Below are 8,266 nucleotides of genomic sequence, written 5' to 3'. Positions count from 1 at the left end.
TTTTAGGTTTTTTGGGGGTATTTTTGGTGGTGATGGGTATTTGTTTTGTTTGTTTGTTTTTTTCTTGAGTGGCTTCAACAAAGATGAGAAGAAGATGGTATCTAACCAACATGAAAGAGCTATGAAGAAAGGGCTAGGATTCATGCAAGATCAAGCTGCAGAATAGGCATAGAGGATTTTCCATGTTAAGGTACTGTGAAAAGAGGAAAATATCCCAGAACATGTTGCTTATTTAAGGAGTTACTCCTTATAACATCAAAAAGCAAGTCTAAAATGAAGAAACCAGGATGATGCTTTGTTTCTCTAATAAGGGTAGACTACTGGTGCTCACAATGACTATTATGATTATTACTAAAAAGTCTGCAGGGATTCAATACTGCTCATTGTGAACAAGTATGGATGGTCCCTAAATTGGTTTAATTCACTTACAGTTTTTCTTCACAGTTGTAATAATTTCACGCAAGAAACAGCAAGCTCAAAGATAGTGTAGTCACCATGAATTCTCTTAAATAGCCTGTAGTGTCCAGGCTATTTTCAGTAAATCTACAGTATTTTTATCAGCAGTGACAAATGCTAAAGGAAAGAGGAAAATAATGGTCTGGCAGCAGTATTAAAATGGTGACATTTTTGTCACGCTCCTACCAATTAAAATCTTATCCCTTAAATCATGAGTATTTGTAACATTTTAACTTTAATCCTACATTAAATCCTATTCTTAGTAATGTTATATCACATCATATTGTGCTGTTTGCCCAAGTAACATCCTGCAGAGGTGAACTCAACTGCACAATTAATCTGTGTTGATATAGACATTTGGTTGCTTGGTTCATATTCACAAAACGTCCCCATTTTCCCAACAGTATTAGCCTGGTAAAGAAACCCTGTATTATCTCTACCTCTCTACATTATTATCTCTACATTTTCCATAGCATCTGCTTTTTAATTACTGCTTTATAGTTTCTTTAATCTTCTCATTGTATTGAGAAATACAAGAAATGTATGCTGAATATTGTGTCTTAATCCTCCTCATTAATTAGTAAGCTTTGGCATGAGACAACTCTGCTCTCATTGACTTCACTGGGAAGAAATCTGAGCTTATGTGTCTCCTCCACAAGCTGTACGGTGCAAGTCTTCCCAATGTCTCTTCCCCAGAAATGCATTTTCTCCCACATCCCATTAGTTGTCATGTTTGTTCCCCTTTCTTGTACCTACCACTATGTCCTTTTTGGTGTAGAATGGGGAAGTGGATTTAGAAGTCTGTTTGGTTGTTCTAAATAAAAAAAAATTGGTTTTGAACATTTTTATTTTCAATAGCTTAGTCTCAGTTACTCAATCACAGAAAAAATATTCTCCCAAGAAATCGTATTGAGAAAATAGTTCCAGGCGTTCCATTGTTACCAGCTCAGCTTAGTGTGCCTTATAAGGAGAATTTTTTTTCTTAGGCAGAACCTCTTTTAAAAATATGTTGGAAAAGGTGATGCCATAACTCTGTGTCAGGCACAGATGTGCAAGTTTCTGGTGCTTAGAACTCATCCCAACTTATATTCATATATGCTTCCATGGTTTGTTTAGGCAGTTTAAAGTAATGTGTGTACATTAGAAAAAAATCACTCAATGTACATCTGGTAAATATGTGATATATTAACTGTACTAAAAGACAAGAGTTGAGCACCAGAAGCTGTGGTTCAAACGCTGGTTAGCAAATTTTTCTCAGAGGTCATAAAAACAGTAACAAGGAGAGTATTCTGTTATTCAAGCTTATAGGATTCAAGCTCTCTCTGTATGTTTGTTTAAGCATGTGTATGTACCCTCCATGACAGCTTCAGACCAGATGAACACAGAATAAAGATGCAGATTTCATGACTTTTCTGTTTATCATTACCCCCTAAAAATATATTCAGAACAATTTAGAATTTTTCCCTAACACAGGTGCTTAATAATGAAAACAGGATTGTGGTTTTTTTCAGTTAGAATCATGAAATTTAGTACAGCATTTTAAATACATACAAAATTTATAGACAGACACACATAGTTCCTTTATTCTTTCAGGTTAATTTGTTTCTATTACTCACATTCCAGGTATTTGTTTTCCTGTACTTTCACATGCTTAATTTGATACCCCTCTTCTTGACACCACCCTGATATCTTTCCAGTCTCTTTTTATTCTTTTTGGACCTTATTAAAACCCAGTCCCTTACGACATTATCATTTACTTTCACCATTATTAAGAAGTCATTTGCTTTCAGTACTGTATGTCATTAAAATTTGTAGCCTTTTTCTAAAATTCCTGCCATAATTTTATTTTCTTCTCCTCTTAATACTATTATATAAAAATGTTCTTCATCATCTTTTTAAATAGCATTCCAATTAACAAAATCACCGGTTAATTTTAGTCAGAGCCTCATCTACTCATTACTCTCAAAAAAAAAAAGTTTTACTACTTTACAAATATAACTAATATAACTTATAGGAAAAATATAACTACCATAAACTAGTGTCATCATCCTAATATTATGAATTTCCTAAGAGAAATTAATACGTTTATGAAATGTTTAGAAAAATACTCAGGCAAATCAACATAATATCATCAAGTGCTGTCATTTTTAGATGCCTGAATTAGAATGGTTATACACCTTGCAGAGTATGTAAAAGAAACTTTTGAGGAGACACAAAGAACTTGATAATAGTTACTTGAAATCAAAAGAGTCAAAAATCTATGCTTTATTGGAATTAATTATTTGAGATTACATCAATGTCAACTATAAATTCTCACTAAAAGAAGTAATTGTTCTGATAGCGGAACACAACCACCACTATTTTTACAATGCTCATAGTAATACTGTGACATCAAGCCCTCCTATAAATGGGAGCTATGTGGCATGAAATTTTCCATGGGTATCCTAGGAAAGAAAATGCAGCAGTAAACATCATTAGTCAAGAGAGACCTACACGTCATAAGCAATAGGCAAGAGTCCAGGAAGGCCACAAGGTTAAAATGCTTTGTTTGAGTAATTATAGGATTTGAAGGATTAGGCTGAACCAAAGGATTTAAGGACGTGGAAGGATTAAACGGAGAAATAAATAAATTCAATTAAACAGAGTGATTGTATAGAAGGCAGCAAAAAAAATTGATATTATGTTCAGTAAAGTATTTGAAACAAGAATTGTTAAATGAATTAGTTGGAATTGAAGGCAACATGATTTTGCTGTATTTGTTTGCTATTCAGTAACTGAGTCTGTAGAGACAAAGATTTTTTACAAAATATTTGTATGTTTCTGAGATTGAAGATCTAACAATAAAAGAACACATTTGAGGTGAGATGTCTTAGCCAACTTCTTTGTGTCCCAGAATATACTCTGTAGCTTCTGTGAAATCCCCGTGTACAACCATAGGTGAGATCACAGCCACCACAGCCTGTTATTGAAATCCAAAGATTCTTTCCACATGCACAAAAAATGAATTCGAATCTTTACCTTATGCCACCCTGAGTTACATTTTACAAGCCAAGTTTGTTTAATTTAAAAGCATACTGCCCTTGTGAGCTGTTAATAATGAGAATTAACTCACTACGTCTATTTAAAAAAAAATCCACAGGCTCTGTTTCTTGAATGTCGTGGATGAGAAAAATTATTCCAGTGTTATGACTCCTGGGCAATCCACAGTTCACGATGAAAATCCGACAAGGTAATCATTGGTATACAACACTAAACATAAACGAATAAACGGCGGGGGGGTTATGAAACAGTCACTCCCAAATGCGAGATAAGTGTGCTTTCAGCAAAGCTGTGCAGAGACAATAAGGCTTCAAAAACGGCCCTGAAAACAGGTTTGAAAAACGAGCGCGCTCCCGGGCCGGCCGGAGGGGCCCGGCATGGCGGGGCCGCCACCTCCCGGGCGGCGGCGGGAAGGCAGCAACAACCCCCGCTTAAAAGCCTGTTGATTCATTTTGTCCTGGCCTCGGCGTGTGGCAGCAGAGCATACAGTGTCACCGTGTTACAAATTACGGGTCTGAAACCATGATCATTGTCATCGAGATGCCTGACCTCAAACAAAGCCAAACAGTGTTAGCAACCCAGAAAATCAGGTACTAAATTCTTCATACATTTGCTTAAAACTCTTTATCAAGGCCTAGCTGGTTAGTTTCTCTCAAAATGGTCACTCTGAAAGCCTAGTTTTGCTTCAGAAACATTAAGCAAAGCCCTGAACTAATTAGCTATAGTTTATTATTTCCATGTTAAAGTAAAATATTATAGTAACAAATAACAATTTTCAAGATAACCTTTTTTCAATATTACAGTATGTGTTTTTTCTTTAGGTACTATTTAACTTGGGGGTTTTCTAGTTCAGATAGAATATTGCTTCAGAAAACTACAGAAATTCAGACACTAACCTAATTCACATATTCTGTAATTACATGTGGCCTTATTTCTAAAATAGGAAATGGATGCAGTGTCCAGAAGTGCTATGTTACAGAGAATCCCAACCTGGCACATCAATGCATAATTTCTTATTCATTAAGTCAGCTAACCTATCTTAGATTGAAAAAACTTTACATATTTGAATAGATCATCTCTTTCAGCTGAACTATTTGAGTATTGCCATCATATGCCAACCAGAAATATTATTGGTGGGTATTCGCACTTAGAAGCCCAGCTGTTCTGCATCAGAAAAAAATCATGTCACTTTTTGTACACACTGTTGTCATTCTCAGCCAAGAATTATGAGTTGTTTGCTTTTTAAAAAGCTACCTTCCTGTAAACTGAATATTCCCAGTGAAACAGCATCTCTCCTGACAGCTCATACTGACAAATTTTCCTATGCTCCCTTCAGTGTGCTGAGGCCTGATCATCAGGTTTCTAGAGTGATTTTTAGTCCTCATGCTCATTTGGAGCTGTTTGTGGTGCAATCATTCTTCACACAGTGGTTTTTTTTGGGCAGTGGGTTTAATTGTAAAGCTGTTCACCAACAGCAGGGATGGCTACTGATTTCTCTCTCATATGGGTCACTGACCAGACACCAGATGGTGGAAATATTATGTCCTACTAATCTGGCCCAGAGCTGGCAATTCAGAGGTGAAAAGCTTTATCCCATTACCAACAGCCTGAGCTGTTCTGTCTCCAACCTGCAGGCTAAAGATTAAACAGTTAATAGTCTTGAAGTAACTACCACCCCCTCAAATATCCCATCTACTGCACATCCCAGATATCTACTGGGCAGATCTAAGAGAAGATCCCTGTCAGTACACTTCATTGACTTTAAATTCTGCCTAAGGAGGAATGAAAAAGAAGCCAGTCTGGTAAAATAACATCAATTGGGACAGTACTACTTATTTAACATCTGGAAGAAAAAGTTTATTGCAGACAAAATATCAGGAAAAATAGAAAATCCAAGTAGGCTGTTTGTGAGAAATTAAATCTGGAAATAAAGGGAGGGGGCATCATAAGAAGGAAATGCAAACACACAAAAAAAGGCAGAAAATATTAAGATGCAATTTCCTTTTGCAAGTTTCAGAAAAAAACCATATTATCAGTATAACACTACACAGTCATAACACCTTAGTCAGCTCTGAACAGCAGAACCAGTTTTAGTGAACTTACCTATTCTATGCTTCCCATTTTCTTTGCCTCTGCCCAAGTATTTTGCTTTACTGTACATTTAAGCTTTCAATTTTTATATATTAGATTTCTATGTTGCATTCAAAATCACCATTAAATTTTCTGGTTTTCACTATAAATTGCCAGAGAAACTATTGTTACATTTGAGAAGATGACACCAAACATATAATTTGTAGTTCAAGATCACTGCAAAGGAAACAACTCACAGAATTCCTGAGCTCCTCTATATCCAGACTTAATCACTTTAATTCTTTAAAAATGCAAATGGGTTTAATAGCAATATAAATTTTAAAAATAAAAGAATACAAGAGAAAGCAATTAGTAGGTTATTTTTAAATGTAGATATGTGTACATTTCTGCATGTTAGGCCTGCATATATTGGAATCTGTATTCTTTCACTCCTGCAAAAGAACATGATTCAGATTACGTATCATGATCTTATAAAATCCTATCACACCACAGTTACCTTATCTAGTTAGACTCTTACCCATCTGGAATATTCGACTATTTAAATCTGTCAAGCTGTGCACAAAGAACTGGGGAACCATGAAAGTAACTGTAAAAAAACTGTCCTTAAGAGAAGGGAAAGGGTAAGCATAGCTCTTTGGTGCTATCTTAGATGTCTTAGTGTTCATTCCTCACTTCGTATTTCATACAGCTTCACTTAGGGTAGGTACAGAAAGTCATGCTGTGAGTACATACAAGCTCTTGGTTGGCTTTATTTTTGATAACCTGCTTAATTAATTTAAAACCATGATGTTTCTAAGGACTGAAAATACTCCATCTTTTGTTCATAAAGCTGTCCTATCACATCACACTGTGGCATAGTAAGAGTAGTAAAAAACATTGTTCTAAGGTAGATTACATAAATGAAATCTCTCATGGGTAATTCTTTTCCTTGAAAGTCCATAATTAGACCTTGCAAAAAAATTTAAATTATCAAAAAATTCCTTAAGTATACAATTTTCTATATTAGGAAAGCAGCTAAAATTGCTTGAGGTTTGAATTTATTGTAAATATTTATTTTAAAAGTGCAACATTTTGTTCAGGTTCAATAATAAGACTGGTGTAGCTCTTCTGCCAAAATCTCCTGGTTTTACCTGTATAGCAAATTTGACTCAAGAGGGTTAAAATAAGCAATGTTAGTAAAGTACCATTCTCTTAACGCAAACTTCGAACACTTTACAAGTATTGTACAGGTGTGGTATACTAGCACTCCTCTATTAGCTCTGTGCAGAAGCAGAAACATTAGATCTTTATTCTATTGAACAAATTACACAAATTAAAAAAAAGGGCAAAAAAAAAAGTAAGTTAAAGGAAAATAGGCTAAGGAACAGGTTCCCCAGAGAAGTAGTCACAGCACCAAGCCTGCCAGAGTTCAAGGAGCATTTGGACAATGCTCTCAGCCACATGGTGTGACTCTTGGGGATGGTCCTGTGCAGGGCCAGGAGCTGGACTCAATGATCCTTGTGGGTCACTAACAACTTGGCATATTCTGTGATTCTGTGAATATATTTAGGAAGAGTATAAGGATGTTTAGCTAAGGGAATTGTTTTTCCGGGCCCAGGTAGTAATTTAAAACACTTGAAACTATGCATATCAAAAACAGAATAAAAGGAAAAGATGAAGAGATTTTTAATGGAAATTACTGCAGCTGAGCCCTAGGATAGCCCTAACTAACTTGTTAGTATTAGCAGCTAGATGGGCCATGGTCATTGCTGTGTAGCCAGAGTACACAGCCTGTGTGCTCCTGAAAACAGAACAGGGCCCTTGGCAGAAATTGCATCTTCATTACAAAATTTTCCCCCTATGTGGACTTGCAGAGCAGCTTCTTTTCAGAAGATGTATTTAATAACCAGGCCCAGTAATAAAAATATTTGGCACCTTGACTGGACAAACCAGTTGCTCTTCCCTTTCAAGCTAAACATAAGATCACATCGCATAAGAAACACATCTCCCATTTCTGCCACTGTCTAGCATAAGCATGCAACTCAGCTGCATTTAGCTGGCAATCATCTAAAAATCGTTGGGTATGTAACTATGTGCTCCAGACAAACTTCATGGGAAAGGTCTGTTTTGGAAAGCCCAGGCATTTTGTAGTGTACATCATCTGGTAATTGCCCCTTTCTCTAAAACAACATAGCATCATCTGTTTCTTTTGGTAAGTTTCCATCAGTACACAGCTCAAAGAAAATATTCTTTTAAAAACTCTTAGTGACCATATATACCTGCTGCTCAGATGAGTAACAGAACCATGTGTAGAGTAAACACTGTGCACACAGGGCAGAAAATTCAACATCTGCAAAAATGAAGGTAGAAGTGCCATTAGGATGATTAAGCAAACAGAAAAGCTGTCCTGCAATAGGAGATCAAGACTGTCTGGCAAGTGAAATGAAATTCTTGAGAGGATAAAATTATTCTCTTATATTATTCTCTTATAGCAGATACACATACTAGAAGGTGACAGGTTTTTAAACTATAGGGTAATATTGGCACTAGAAGAATAAACAGGATGTGAATTAATTTAGACTGAAAATAAGAATGCATTCCTAATCACCAGGGCATTTTGGATGAAAAGGCGAATGATGATGGTAAAAGGCTCTAACCACTTTTAAGATCAATAAGGTTATGAAACTTTACAGATGAATCA

Source organism: Corapipo altera, unplaced genomic scaffold, assembly GCF_003945725.1.
Source record: "Corapipo altera isolate COAL_440 unplaced genomic scaffold, ASM394572v1 23b, whole genome shotgun sequence".
NCBI lineage: Eukaryota > Metazoa > Chordata > Aves > Passeriformes > Pipridae > Corapipo > Corapipo altera.
The sequence above is the reverse complement of the archived record's forward strand: the minus strand, read 5'-3'. Positions refer to the sequence as shown.